Below are 15,399 nucleotides of genomic sequence, written 5' to 3' on the forward strand. Positions count from 1 at the left end.
ATCCTACAGTTAGTTTTTAATAAAACCTAGTTACAGCCTTTCTTTCCTGGTGGTAGATGTTCAGAAACAATGTACGCTGCCATGGAACTCAACCGGAAGGGCAGTGGCTTTGCTGAGACGGAAAAAGCCCAGAACACTGAGACAGAGGGAGAAGATGCTGCTCTTGGTGGATCATGAGCCAATTATTTCCTGGTTTAAATCAATGCCTAGACACAGCATCTTCATGGGTAGAAGATTAGACTTTCAGTCCCTCCTGGGAGATCCCTCACCCTGTCTTATTCTTATTCACTGTGCTTCCGCCAGCTCCTTCACCATGAAATGACTTGGAGCCAATTAAGAGCCTTCTGCTTCCTCATCAGTGATATTTATGACTGTGGAAATATTTATGATGCATGGAGGGGCCTTGGGTCAGGGAGGAGACTGAGCTTTCGCTGTCCTTGTAAATGGGATTTGTCTCCTTGTTTTTGCCAGGGTTGTAAAAAGGAAGAGTGCAGATCATATAGTTTAGGGTTGCTCGTTTTTTTTCTTTTCGTTTTAGCTAACCTTTGCATTCAGGCTGTGGATTAATCGGTAATAAACTTTTTTATTACTGACCTCCAGCTTGGAATGAAGGTGGCATTTTGCTTTTCTAGGCATTTTGGTAGTGTCACCTCCTTTTTCTAAATCTGCCCTCAACTGCCCTGTCCAAGCTATTATAAAATACTAGAAGAAGGCATTTATAACCCGATGGTAGAGGTCTCTGCATTCTCTTAGAGGCTCAAGAGCTGCTGGAAGCCACCTAAATGCCTGTGCGTAAAGAAGGAGGGGCCAGAGTTATTTTGTGTTTGGAAAATGCCAAGGAAGCCATTACCGGAAACATCCGTTTTCGCTCTGCCTCCCTCCCTGCTGCCGTTCCCATCTTCAGGAACCTCCTTTCTTCTCACCAAGCCTCACCCAGACTTAGGATTCCATCCTCTTCTACACAGGCCGGGCTCACCCCATCCTCAAATACTACCTTGCAAAGGCTTCTTCGGGGCTGGCGTGCGTGGCTCGGTGCTCGAGCACTTACCTCGTCTACACCTGCCCTGATCCCACCTCCAGGATCACAGAGAGGAAGAAAGAAAACAGGCTTCTTCCTCGCTGGCTTGCAGCCCCCTTCTATCGCTCCTGTGATACGGAGATGTGATATGTAACTATGCATCGAGTACACATTCTCTGAGTAGCTACCCTCAGGAACACCTGAACGGCACACTACCGGTTCCTGTAACTTCCTCTCTTCTCTCCTGGAATCCTTGAAAACCAGCATCTCTGCCTTCCTCTCCTCATGTACCCTCCACGCGGCCCTGCTCCTCCTCACCACTGTGCTGGGAAGGTCCCGCGGCCACCGTCAACCAACTTCTCAGCCAGCAGGGAGACCAGCTAGCTGTCCAGGGTCAGGGCCTTCTGGCCTCAGGACCAGCCCCTCCTGTCAGCCTCTGTGGCGCTGTGTCCTTCCTGTCACTTCCCACACCCTCCCCACTTTGCCTTTTCCTTCACCGGGCTTTATTTTTCTTCCCACATGCTAAAGGGGGTCCTTTGTTAGAAGCAGGCCCCTGGGTCCTCGCGCCTCTCTGCCTCAGGTCTGCTGTCCGAGGGTAGCAGCAGCTCCACCGCTCTGGTGCTCAGACACTGGCTCTCCAGGCGCCTTGTCCTGAGTCACACCTGAAACCAGCTCCTGCCCCAAGCAAGCATATAAAAACATAGTTTCTGTCCTCCAGGAGCTTATAATTCAGTCGGAGAGGGAGGCGCACACAGATTTGTGGCAAAGCCTGAGAGTTAATTGATATTAAAGAGGATGATATAGCAAGAGTCATACCTTGTGACAGCGTTCCCTGAGTGCTGCTAATAACAGCACTGCTTGCCTGGGAAGAGCTTTTACAGGCTGGTCAGCAGGTCCAGCAGCGGCAGAGGAGGCACAGGCACAGATGTTTATCCCAGACCTGCAGGGCAAGACAGATCTTTTAGGCCACGTTCTTTCAACCTATACTTCATGAGGCCGCAATTCTGGTCACGATGCTCCTTCCTTCCTTTTTCTTTTTTTCCAGGCAGTCCTGGGGGTGGGACCCAGACCTTTGGACTGAGCTCTATCCCCAGCCCCTTTTTATTTGTATTTTTAATTGTTTTTTCCCTTTTAAAAAAAATTTTGAGTAAAGGCCAAAGTCACTAAGCTGCCCAGGCTGGGTTTGAACTTTTGACCCTTCTGCCTGAGCCCCTCAGATCCATTGCTTCTTATCCTGAGGTAAAGCTACTCCCCCAGGGGGATTTTGGGGCTCTTCCTCTTGTTTATTGTCTGCTGTGGGCTGCTACCAGCTTTTAGCGCCTGGAAGTCAAATGGCAAACGTCCTGCAATGAGAGGGTTAAAAAAGAGTCACCGATGGGGGGAAAAGGGGAAGTAAAAATGATGAAGATGCCATTTGTATATGTGCCAGGTCCCCAAGAGGAACGTCATTGTTATGTATGCAAACATATACTAATAAAAATAGCAATAAAAAAACAAAAAGAGGCAAGACTAGCGGGGCATGGGACATCTCAGCGCCCCCAAGACCTCCACCTTGGCTAGTTAAAAAAAAAACGAATAAAATTTACATATAATGCATGGAATTACCCTCACAGCGGGGTAACCCGCATCCAGTAGACTTGAGGTACAGAACGGCAAGTTCAGGCATGATGAGCTTTTTCACAATTCTGAGGCAGAAAATTTAGAAAGCTGCTTTTAAAATTTTTTTAGCATAAATTAAGGTTTAATATTACATCCAAACATAAAAATTTACTTTGGATTACATGTAAAGTTAGTCCTGTAACCTTCCAGTGCTGAGAGCCAAGCAGGGACACTCATGGGGCCGAGGGGGTGTCCCCAAGAGCACCCCACACAGGGCCCCCGGGAGGGGCTCACAGAAAGGCGGGCCAGACGGAGCGTGGTGAGAATCAGAAGCCTGGTCCCTGGAGCATTGGCCAGGCTGGGACGGAGAGAAGACTGGAGATGCATGATGGGAAGCCAGTTACCGGCCTGTTGGTCGGTGGACACCTATCTAGTAACCACTGTCTCCCAGGCACTGGGCTGCATACAGGGGTACAGTAGTGAGCAACTCCTTTCCCTTGGGTGTTTACATCCTGGGATAGGAAAGGGGAAAGCCGAAAAATACCACACGGACCACGCACATCCACGCCCCGACAGACACACTGACGATGGCGGGTTGGCAGCGTGCCCCAAGAACGGTGAGTCTGAGGACGCCTAATGGCAGGTTTATCAAGCCCTGCAGGGAAGGCGGGGGTCTTGGTCACAGGTGATGATGGACTCCCCAGCTGTCAGCAGGGCTGGAGAAAAGGAACCTTGGCTACCCATGGCGCCCTGTCCCTTCCCTGTCCCTGTGTGCTCAGTCCTGGCTGGCCCCAGGGGCTGAACCTGGTAGGGGGCATCCCCAGGGTCAGAGCCTGAGAGTCTGAGCCAAAGTCAAGTCTGTGGGCCGGGCAGAGGGAGGAGGCACAGGGAGCGGCTGGCTGCCGATGTTCTTAGCCTTATGGGCGGTGGGCCTGTGGGGGCGTGGCCTGATCTAGACGAAGGACGCTTACAGTTTGTGAACAGTCCAGCCTGGCGTCAGAAGCAGGTGTGTGGGACTCGGCAGGGTCCCGACAGGGCCAGACGTCTCTCTCAGGATAAATCAAGGAAGGTGAACTGCCAAAGGTGTGGGTGAGGCGTGGTGGAGTAGGAAGGGGCGTTGGGGCTGTTAGGTAGCTGGCGGGGGGAGCCGTAGCCACCCCAGGCCCCAAGTGGAGTGGGGAGGAAGTGAGATGAGATGAGCAGCTGGACATGAGAGAGTCCTACGTGCACAGCCAGCCTGGGCTCCCTTTGCGGAAGCGGTGGGGACTCGGCACCGTGACCCCTCTCCCCTGCCCTCGTCCTCTCCCTGAGAAGCCCAGGACGGGAGCCTGAGGGGAGAGTGGGCAGAGGACGTGCAGCACAGGGTGACCATAAACAGTCCTGTCTATGGAAAGGAACGTACCACTCTAAGCCAACAGATCTTTTGTGAATGTGGCTGTGAAAGGCAGGGAGAGGAGCTGTGCCCCCGCTGGGCCTGGGCCCCGCTGTGATTCTGTTATCTTGCCTCCCTAACCTCAACGGGACACAGATCTCCTCTCTGCACGGCCCGGCCCCGTGTCTCAGGCCACCACCCTCCCACAGGCGTCTCCTCAACACTCCCTAACTGGCTCCCCTGCCGTGTTGGCTCATCCAGTGTGCTGATCCTAGCGCGCCACTTCCTTCCCTAAAACAACCTCACCATGGCATCCAAAGTAAGGACAGCTCACCATGGCATGTGAGGACTTTCGAGGTCTGGCCATCTCCAGATCATTTCTTGCCAGTTCATCCCAATTCACCATCCTTCCCGTTCTCAGTCTCCTCAACAGGCCTTCTCAAACCCAGCCCTCTATGGTCCACCCACATAGAACTATGCTCTGATCTCTCTGTTTCTGTCTCTCACCCCAGAGCCTTTGCACATGTTGTGTCTCCCTGCCAAAGTCAGGAAATCCATTGTAACCTGACTAATTCTTTTTTTTTTTTTTTTGGTACCAGGGATCAAACTCATGTCCTTGTGGTTGCGGGGGAGGCAGCAGAACCACTGAGCAAAATCTCTGGCCCCATAACCTGACTAATTCTTTTTTTTTTTTTTTGGTACCAGGGATCAAACTCATGTCCTTGTGGTTGCGGGGGAGGCAGCAGAACCACTGAGCAAAATCTCTGGCCCCATAACCTGACTAATTCTTTTTTTTTTTTTTTGGTACCAGGGATCAAACTCATGTCCTTGTGGTTGCGGGGGAGGCAGCAGAACCACTGAGCAAAATCTCTGGCCCCATAACCTGACTAATTCTTTTTTTTTTTTTTTGGTACCAGGGATCAAACTCATGTCCTTGTGGTTGCGGGGGAGGCAGCAGAACCACTGAGCAAAATCTCTGGCCCCATAACCTGACTAATTCTTTTTTTTTTTTTTTGGTACCAGGGATCAAACTCATGTCCTTGTGGTTGCGGGGGAGGCAGCAGAACCACTGAGCAAAATCTCTGGCCCCATAACCTGACTAATTCTTTTTTTTTTTTTTTGGTACCAGGGATCAAACTCATGTCCTTGTGGTTGCGGGGGAGGCAGCAGAACCACTGAGCAAAATCTCTGGCCCCATAACCTGACTAATTCTTTTTTTTTTTTTTTTTAGCTTTAATTGAGTTTATTGGTCCATTTTAGGGATACAGTATAGTTTCATTCATTGTTGGGATCTCGTACCTCTACATGACATGTCTTGGTTCTCATTTTTTCCCCTTACCCCTGCCCTCCCTTCACCCCCTCCTCCCCTCCCCATCTACAAACACTTTATTTCCATCTTTTCATTATCTCACATTTTTTTCTTTTCCCTTATTACCCTTCCCCTCCTCATCTCACCTTCCCTACACCTTTAGCTCCTTTCTTCCCATTTCTAAATGTCAGTAATCTTATTAGGATCTTCTGTATTATTGCAGATTATTCACACCAGAGAGACTATTTGGTATTTACACATGTGTGCCTTACAACCTGACTAATTCTTATTCCTCATTCCTCTGTTGCCAGTTGCCCCTGGCCTCCCCTATGTGCTCCCATAGCACCCTGCCCTGGCCAGATTATAGTATTTATTTTTTCATTAATCCAATAGATATTTGGCCTTCAGGTTGTGCTGTTCTTTGTTTGTTTGTTTGTTTGAGACAGGATCTCACTATGTAGTTGAGACTGACCTGGATCTCACTATGCAGCCCAGGCTGGTCTTGAACTCACAGCGATCCTCCTGCCTCAGCCTCCCCAGTACTGGGATTAAAGGCATGCACCACCATGCCCGGCTCTGTTGTGCTGTTCTTTCCGGTCGACATGTTTTTCCCTTTGTGCTTGCTTACCTGGCTGGCCTTTGCTTATTCCTTGAGCCTCTGTGGAAATCCTGTTTCGCAGAGGCAGCCTCCCCTTGCTTCTCTTCCCTAGAGTCTTGTGTGATTTGGGTTATCGAGGCAGACACTGTCTCCCCATCTCCTTGTGGGAAGGGAACAGGTCTGTTTTAGCTCCATTACGCTTGCCTTCCCTGGCTAGAGCCTGGCACGTGTTGGGGCACCGGTCTCAAACGTGGGAGGGGAGGGTGGTGACAGGCCCTCCAGGAGAGGGACAAGGAACAAGGTCTGTCTGTTCTGTGGATCACTCCGAGTTTTGTGGGCCCTGAAGTTTAAAAGGACTCAGAGGGCTGTCTTTTAGAAAAACACAAAATTAGGTGTGAAAGTGAGCCTTTATTTAGTGTGGAAAGTACCACAAATATCACACAGGAAAGGAAAAATAATACAGTCTTTTGTTAGTTAACTTCCTGGCACGCTGCTGCGTTACTTCCTCCCTCTACATGTTTTGGCTGACTATGCTTTCATCACCTTCTTGTCTGAAATGATTTTGTAATATTTTCTGTATGAAGAAAGATAATTACATCTTTCCTCCAGCGTAATAAAAATTACACTATTGATGGCTGGGATGCATAAGACATGTGACTTCATAGCCAGACATACTTGCTGTTCAAGGGACTGCTACAGTTTAAGCCCCACACAAACACAGGAATTCTGAGACGTCATAGGAATTTGGCGTAATTCCTAAGAAAAAAAGAAATCCCAGCCAGGAGCGGCGGTGCACGTTGTAATCCTAGCACTCTGGGAGACTGAGACAGGAAGATCCAAAGTTTTGAGTTCTGCCTGGGGAATTTAGCAAGACCCTATCTCAAAATAATATAAAAAGGGCTGAAGATACAGCTCAGTGTGAAGGCCCTGTGTTCAACCCATGGTACTTCACAAAGAAGAACCACATCACCCCTCAGTGTGCCCCTGCAGGTCTCGGTATATTCCAGTACAGATGACGAGGTACATCAGTGAGAAGCTGCACTGGCAGTTGTATTCACCCGATGAGAGGGAGAGCTCCCGCAGGCTGGCCTTTGGCTTTGTGAGATTTAGACCTAGTTTCTCCTCCACTGTGCACACATTTCGGTGCCTGGTTCCGTGTGATACTCTCAAGCCCAGCCGGTCTTTGGTCCTGCACCTTAGGCAGTAGTATCCCCCGAAGCCATTTCTGCACCCAGAGGGCCAGCAAGCTGAAGCTGTTCACAGAAGTGACCGCAGCACCCCCTGAACGCGTCTGCAAGACCTCAAAGCCGATTGTATCAGCAGCTCAGTTTCCCTCAAGCCAGTACCCAAAAGGCCCGGGGCCGCTTCAGGGCCAGCCCACACGAGAGGCGGTGTGGCAGAGGGGCAGTCCGCATGGAAAGGGAGGGCGGTCTTGACCGAACAGCTGAGCTCTGCGAATTTACAAGATCCCCTGGCTCCATGCACACACTGCTGGGCCCAGAGGAAGGCCCTAGCGCTCACACTGCACTGACCTCCCGCGAGAGCTGCCTCTGCTGACGTTTTCCTCATTAACATGTGGCCCTTGGCACCATGCCTGGGTCTTGGTAGCTGCTTAATAGACACACGCAGAGTAAGGGCTGCTAGACCTCATCCCCGGAGGTGCCTCCTCCTCTAGTGACTCTCATTGTCTTGTGTTGAAGCTGGCACTCATGGAGTAGAAAGCGCACTCACTGGAGGCGATGAGAGGAGGCACGGAGGCCGCTTCGGGGCCCTGCTTTCTCAGCCCCTCACGGCCGGACCAATAAGCTGATGCTGACCTCTCGCCAGCTGCCCTCGTTAGCAGCGGAGCGGGCCTGGCTGCCCTCTCAAGGTAATTCTAATTGGCTCCAATCGGGGAGAGCCGGGTCTGGGCTTTATGAACAGTGACAGCGGCTCTACCGTTAGACGAGCAGGTAGAAAGGTCACATTGGAAACACCATTTCCGAGCACAGAGTAATTACAGACAGAACTCATCTGGCTTCCACAGCTGTGCTCAGGAGTCTTTATTTATCCAGGCCCACTGCGGGGTCCTTCCGGTTTCCACTTCCATTTTCTTCTCGTGAGGGGTGGGCCGTGGGGATCCCACACACCTTTCTTTTCAGCCTTGGGTCCAGGAAGCAGGAAAATTTGGAATCTCAGGGAGGATTGTCTACAGGGTCTCCGGTGATTCAGATAGAATAGAAAATGCTGGTGTCAAAGGGCGCCGCGTTTATAGGTTGAGAGGGAGGCTCTGGAGGGCTGCAGTCTCCCTTCACACCTCCTCGCCACCGGGCGGCACGTCCTGCTCCGCCGCTGCACACTCGGTGCCAGAGCCCTGACTGCGGAGGCCCACGGCGCCGGGCACCTGACTCCACCACAAGACTCGGTGAATCGCCTGGATCTGTTTGCTGTTTTCCAAGATACATCGACTGCCTGCTCCTCAATGCACAGACCGAGTCTTATTCCTACTTCTATTGGGATTTATTCCCTAGCGCAGAGCCTAGGTCTGGGTCACTGTTAATTGTCTGATCAAAGGAAGGGAGTGAGAGTCTTTGCTAATAAGATGAACCAACGCAGTAGAGTTTTGGAGTAGCGGTAGCATGTTAAAGTTTTAAGTGAAGTTTGGCCTTGGAATCAAAGTGTTCGAATTCCAGTTTCACCACCAGGTTAACGAGGGCTAGTTTGGGCTGGAAATGAGAAACCCCAGAACAACACTGACTCAAATGACATAGATGTTTATTTCTCTTCCATGTAAAAGGCTAGAAGTGGTCACTTCCGGAGTGTAGACGGTCAGAATAGCTGAGCTTTCCAAATTTGCAGAACCCCCATGAACACACTGCCTGGTCCAGAGCTAGGACCTCATACGCTTCCCTCACCTCATGAGAAATCTGTTATAACAGAGTCAGAGTGGACTGGTCTCTGCAGAGTCCTGGGAGACCTAGGTCCCTGCTGCCCTTGGCCTTGCTGCCCATGGCCCTGGTTCATCATGGCTCTGGCTGGCTCCCCTCCGGCTTCTCACTGTCAGGTCCTCATTCCACCAGCAGGAAGCAGCAAAGGAGAGAAGGCTGAGGGTTCCAGGAAGCGGTACGTGCCATTTTTGCTTACATGTGTCATCCAGAGTTCAGTCACATGAGCACACACCTTGCTTAAACAGAGCCTCAGGAATGCAGCCTATTCTAGAAGGTCACACGCTCAGCTAAAAATGAGGTCTATTCTACTGCAAGAAGGAAAAGTCAGACTTGAGAGGAAAGTAGTTTCTGCCGTACTCACCAGGTATGTGACTTTGGGGACCTGAAGTAGCCTTTCTGGTTCTGTTTCTTCATTCAAGAGCCAGAGGAATGCAATCAAACTCTTTACTAAAATGCCTGGCATTTGCAAAGGGTTCAGCTATTATCCTTTTGCTTTGTTTGTGGCAAGGCCAGCAGGAAGAGGTGACCCTCGCCAGGAGGTTGTGCTCCAGAGTCAGCCTTCCAGGAGCTGAGTCATAGCTGACAGTGCCCTTTCCAGCCCTGTGACTTGGGGTTAATTTTTTTACCTTTCTGTGCCTTAGTTTTTTCATCTATAGAATAGGTTTAGGGCCGGGGATTTAGCTCAGTGGTGCTGCTGCCTGACTTGCAAGTGCAAGGTCCTGAGTTCAGTCCCCGGTACCACAAAACAAAAACAAAAGAATGGAGGAAATAATAATAATCCTTTTTTTTTATAGGGTTGTGTTATGAGAATTATTCGAGATACTGTGTAAATCACAGGTACTCTTTAGCATAACACCAAGCAATAAACATGCTGTAAGTGCTAATTGCTTCTGTTACTACTACTGAGGACTACCCCTGAGTGACCTTGAGAGCAACCAAGGAGAGGCCGATGGAGGTTTCCGTAGGATTTTGTCTCCCCACGAGACTCTAAAATTCAAATAAATTCAAATCATTCTAAGGGGCGGGACTGATGCAGTAACCGTGAGGCAAGGAATCCACTTGGCTTACAGTGGCTGCATTAATATGCTTGCATTTTGAATTCTCTCCAAATACAGCTGACCTTAAAAGCAACAGGAGCATCCTCTGCCTTCCTCCTCGTTTCGCTTCCCGAAGCTGTCAAGCTGTTCTCATCTCCAGGGTTGCTCTTCCCAAGGGAGCCAGGCAAGAAGCTCCAGGGCCAGGGGTCCCAGCTGGCACAGGAATAATGGGGAAGAGCAAAACTGGGCTGCCGCAGGGGTGGGGCCGCCTGTCCCCTAAGGCAGAAGTTGCAGGGAGGCCGGGAAGTGGCAGCTTGGGGTCCACCAGACTGTAGCTTGATGTAACCAGCGAGTCTCCATTTTTCTTCTGCTTGGGCTCCTGGGATCAGCAGGTAGGGCCACAGAACAGTGTGGATATTCATCCTCAGGAGGCCCAAGGCTCAGAGGAGTGATAAGACTCAGGGGCATAGAGCATCCCTGGGGAGCTCGTTGTTGGTTTTGCTTCTTGCAGGAGCCAAACTGGGATCTTCTGCCATTTACCCTGGGTGTTAACAGCTATTCCCTGAGAGACCAGAAGGCTGTGTGGACCTGGATGAAGACACTAGCCCTGGCTCCAGGCCCCCAGGCACCCTTCTCATGCAGCCTTTCCACCCGGAAGGCTGTCCCATTATCTCTGCGGCCGGGGGCGGTTGTGGGCCAGCCCACTTGTAAACAGCTCACCACTGATAGCAGAAAACTCCAGCTACACCCGGGAGCTGCTGCTTCTTGGCAGTCTTCAAGAGGCTGGATCACTTCAAGTGAAAAATTGGAAACAACCTAAATGACTAAGGAAGGAGGACAGTTGTGAACGTGACAGTTCCATCGCTTGGAGGGGTGTTATGCAGCCAGTAAAGAATATAATTATGGAGATTATGTGGTGACTTGGAACAATGCTTACATCACGGTGTTAAATGAACATAAAAAATTTCATCTTTGCCATGAATATAACTGTAAAAATTATATGTGCCTCTGGACAAGGACAGAAAAAAAAAAAAGAGTGGTAAGAGTGCACGTACAATTTCTCCTTTCTTTATCTATCCTGATAGCTATTCCTGCTGTTTGGGCATTAAACTAAAAAAAAAAAAAACATTTAAAAATCTTGCCTCCTCTCCTATCATGTACTTCTACTCCCCTCCATCCACAAAAGGGGAAAATGAGCCCAAATCGCTGGCATTTACAAGTCTGGCTCCCGTGCTTGGTTACTTTGATATCACCCTTTCAATCAGTATCCTCATGAAAAGATATGATTATTTTAAGTGGAAAGAAAACCCTGGATGAACTTGTTCACCACTCCGTCCACTCGGGAGGTGGTGACAGATGAAAGCAGCTCCTTAGGGGCCGAGCCAGTCCTCTGCGCCCTTCAGGGAGGCTGGTTAGCAACCAGAATTCTTCAGGTGCCTGGCATCCGCATGCTGGGTCACCTATAGCAGGCTCACCTCAAGTAGGCCTTGGAGACGGGGCCAGTTGCTGCCCCCACCAGGAGAAAAGCTGCCCAAAGTTCTTGATTCGTTGGATTTAAGAGAATGAACAGAAAAAAATAAATCATCACTTCACAATGACCCAGAGTTTCAAGACTGGTTGAAGATTATTAGGGTTTCAGTCTTAACTGTTCCTCAAAGGCTCTAAATGAAAGGATAGTTGGCTAGTCTGTGGGGCTCTTGGGGGCATGGTGGGATCATTAGGAGAAGCATAAATCTCGGGGGGGATTTTGGACCTGGCCTCTTGCTCTCTTGGGTTTGCTGACTGCTCTGATGAAGTGAGTGGTCTGGCTATGATGTCCTGCTTTGCCTCACCCCCAAAAGAAAGGAGTCAACTAACCATAGACTGAAACTATGAGGCCAAAAAATAAACCTTTTATTACACTAATGGAAAGCTGATTAACAGATACCTTTCCTGCCACCAACTCATTGGTTGCCTCACTGAGCACATCACTCAGCCCCTCTCCAGATTAAGGTGTTGCCTAGGGCTCTTTTGCTCCATTCAGATTTAGCAGGGCCTGAGCTGCAGCACAGGGGGATCAGTACACAGGACAGAGCCCTCCTAGACTAAAACTCAAGAGGGATCTGGCGAATGTTCCTTGTGTGGCAGCTTGCACCCTGTTTCAGTGAGGAGCAGGGCTAAAGGCTTGCTGTGAGTGTTGGGATGCAGGTCCCTCCCTTCCTGATCTTAGCCACCTCAGGGCGCCCTCTCCCTTCTTCAAAAGGGGAACAGTTGGAAGTGCCTGAAACGGGGGCACCATGCTGCCTGTCTGGCTGCCCTCAAATTGGGTGGAGAATGGCGGTTTTGGTAGCTGGGAGCGCACTCAAGCAAACTGTCTCAATTCACTGGGATGGAGTGTGTGTGTTGGTTGGGGCAGAGAGCTGCAGGCTAAGCCGCAATCCCCTCCAGCTGGCACAGGGCAGGATGGGAGCCATCTGTCTCAAAGGGACCCAACTTTTACCTGCCCCTCAATGGCCAGTGGGAAGAAACATGGAAATAATGGTGCTGAGCACTTTGCACATAGGAAGCAGAGTCCGTTGAAAGGACACGGGCTCTGGAGTCAGAGAGCCTGGATTTGTGCCCAGGCTCTGCCGCTTAAGAACAGTGCGACCTTTTGCTGTGAGCTTCTTAGTTGCAGTTTTCTTGTCAGTAAAATGGGGATAATATTGGACTCAAATAGATGGTTGTGAAAATTAAGTGAGCTTATGAGAAAAAGCTTTGTAAACTGTAAAACACATGTACTAGTTGTCTAGGGCTGCTGTAACAAAATTCCATATTTGAGTGGCTTAAATGACTGACATTTATTTTCTCGCAATAATGGAGGCCAGAAGTCTGAGATTAAGGTGTCAGCAGGGTTGGTTTCTCCGGAAGCCTCTCTTCTTGGCTCGTGGAAGGCCACCTTCCCTCGGTAAGCATCTGTTTCCTAATCTTCTGTGAAGACACAGCCATATTGGATTAGAGCCACACTAATGGCCTCATTGTAACTTAATCACCCACTTAAAGACCCTATCTCCAAATACACTCATGCTCTGAGGTCCTGGTGTGGCTTCAGCATAGAAATTCTGGGGGACACAATGCAGCTGATAACAGAGCAAAATAAATATTTTTCTGGATTTACCTAGGACGGCCTGTGATGAGCATTTAGAACCCGGTGGGAGACAGCTGACTGAGAGAGGTACGAGAGACTCCCTGCCAAAATGGAGCTTCTCCATGCTGCCTCGGGGCTGGCATCTTTGGGGCTGGGCTGCCTCTGGTCTCCTTTAGTGAATAAATGAGCTGTCTTCCTCTCGGCTTGGAATGCTTTATTGTAGGAAAGAAGCTGTCAAATACTCCACAGTGACAAACTCAGGGAAAGCATGTGTGCATAGGCTGTGGACCTTTGCCTCTGTTTGCGTGTGTAAGTGTTCCCTGGGACACCGCTCCAGGCCCTCTGAGGAGCTGAAGGATAATCAGCCCTGGGAGGCCGGGGCACTTTTCTTCCCAATTCTTCCCCAAGTATTTACATTTTGGGAAAGGTCCTCAACATTTATCAGGTACCTCCTTGGTGCTTCGGGCTGCTCCAGGTTCAGGAAGGAAGCTGCCTCTTCACTAGGTCTGTGTAGTAAACACAGGCAGTGGTCACACAAAGAGCAGAGGGTCAGAAGGTTAGGGGCCAGCACTTGGGTGCAGTGCAGAGGGCCTCAGCCTCAGGACGCCAGGTGGTTTGGCCTGTTGTGGCATTTTGGCTCTGTTGGAGTGAGGAGGAGGTATGACCAGGTAATTTGCAATCTGTCCCTGAGCGGCTCCAAAGCCCTTCTCAGCAGCACATTCTGGGTCCCAGGACTTTCAAGATGGCAGAGAGGGAGGGCTCACTGGTCTTCATGAAAACCTGGATTCCAGTTTAAGGCCAAAAGATTTACCCTTTTTCCAAATATCTAGACTTTATCCTTGCAGACTTGTTCTAGCTACATCAGTTCACCCCCAGTGGTCATTTGTTGCTTTTTCCTACCCAGTTTAATTCTCACTTCTCCAGGAAATAAAGCCCACTTTTTCCCGTGGGACACATTCCATGAGATTCAGGTGGGGCTTTCAACACAGGGACGGTCACCAATCAGAGTGGCCCTTTTAGCTTTTATCACAGTGACTGACAGGGCTGGGCGCATAACTCAAGAACAGCCAATCAGAGTCTGCTTTAGGCTGACATGGAAGCTCAAAGACAGCTCTGCTTTTCTTTTGGGTTACAAGCCCTAAGTGTGATTGTGGGGCTGTTTACAAATATCTTCTCTAGTGGTCTAGAGACACAGAGGAGGCAATCATCTGAAGAAAATTAAGCCAGCATGCAAAGAGAAACAGCTGAGAGACAGAAAGTTAAAGGCAACTTTAAAGACAGTGCTCAAGGCTTTAAAACCATCTCTTCTTGGGGGTTCATAAATTTCCTGTCTCATGTATGCTCCTTATGTGAGTTTCTGTCACCTTGACTGGAATACTTCGATGACAGATTGCAGCAGGATTTGTACTAAGGCTCCTCAGAGATGGTCAGCCTTTCTCATATTCACCCATTGTTTTTACCCTTGACCTGAACCTTGGCTCTTGTAAGACATTATGAGCAGAGTAAGAGGACTAAATTCTTTGGTGATCAGGGCACAAGCTTTTGCACCTTTATGCACAAATTACTGCTCAGACCACTTCCTGGGGAAGCAAGTTGCAGGCTAGAAAGTCTTTTAGCTCATGAACATTTCTATCTTTGGCCTTTAAACTCTGGTTTCTAGTCCTTATTTTCTGAGATTGTATTTTCAGATCATCTCTTGGAGTCTCAAGAGTATCCCAGGCATGGTATTAAACACAGGAAGCCAATTCTGCCCTGAGGGCTTTTTCATGAATCATGGGAATGCCTATGACAATGTCTTCGGGCCGCCTGAGTTTGTACTCTGCCCTGCGCTCATGCAGATTGTAGGGTTTATTTTGTAAGTGTCCTGTCAAATGCTTGTTCTCCAGTGTGGAACTATGGGGAGGCAGGAGAACTCTAAGAATTGTCACCTACTGGGGGCTGTGGTGTGCTTCTGAGGAGCCAGGCTCTTCTGTTTGCTCTCCTTTTTCACTTCCTAGCCACGAGGTGAGCACCTTGTTCTCTGCCCAGGTACTCTTACCATGACGTGCTGCAATTGCAGGCCTCAGAGCAACTGTCTAACTAATCATGGACAGAAACCTCCAAAATTGTGAGCCAAAGTAAGCCTTTCATCTTTTTTCTTTTTCTTTTATTCATTAAGTCTATTGGCACATTTTAGGTATACATTATGATCACATTCATTGTTGGGAATGTGCACCTGTACATCATGTATCTTGGTTCTCGTTTTTTCCCCATTTTCTTTCCCTTGCTTCCACCCCTCCATCTCTCCCTATTTACAAAAGCCTCGTTTCGGTTTTTTTCCTTCTTTTCTCATATATTTTTTTTCTTTCCCTTCTATCCTTTCCCCCACCCCTCCCACTTCCCCTTCCCCTTTGGAACTTTTCTTACTATTTCACAGTATCTATTATACCTTTT

Source organism: Fukomys damarensis, unplaced genomic scaffold, assembly GCF_012274545.1.
Source record: "Fukomys damarensis isolate Sample0158 unplaced genomic scaffold, DMR_v1.0_HiC HiC_scaffold_33, whole genome shotgun sequence".
NCBI lineage: Eukaryota > Metazoa > Chordata > Mammalia > Rodentia > Bathyergidae > Fukomys > Fukomys damarensis.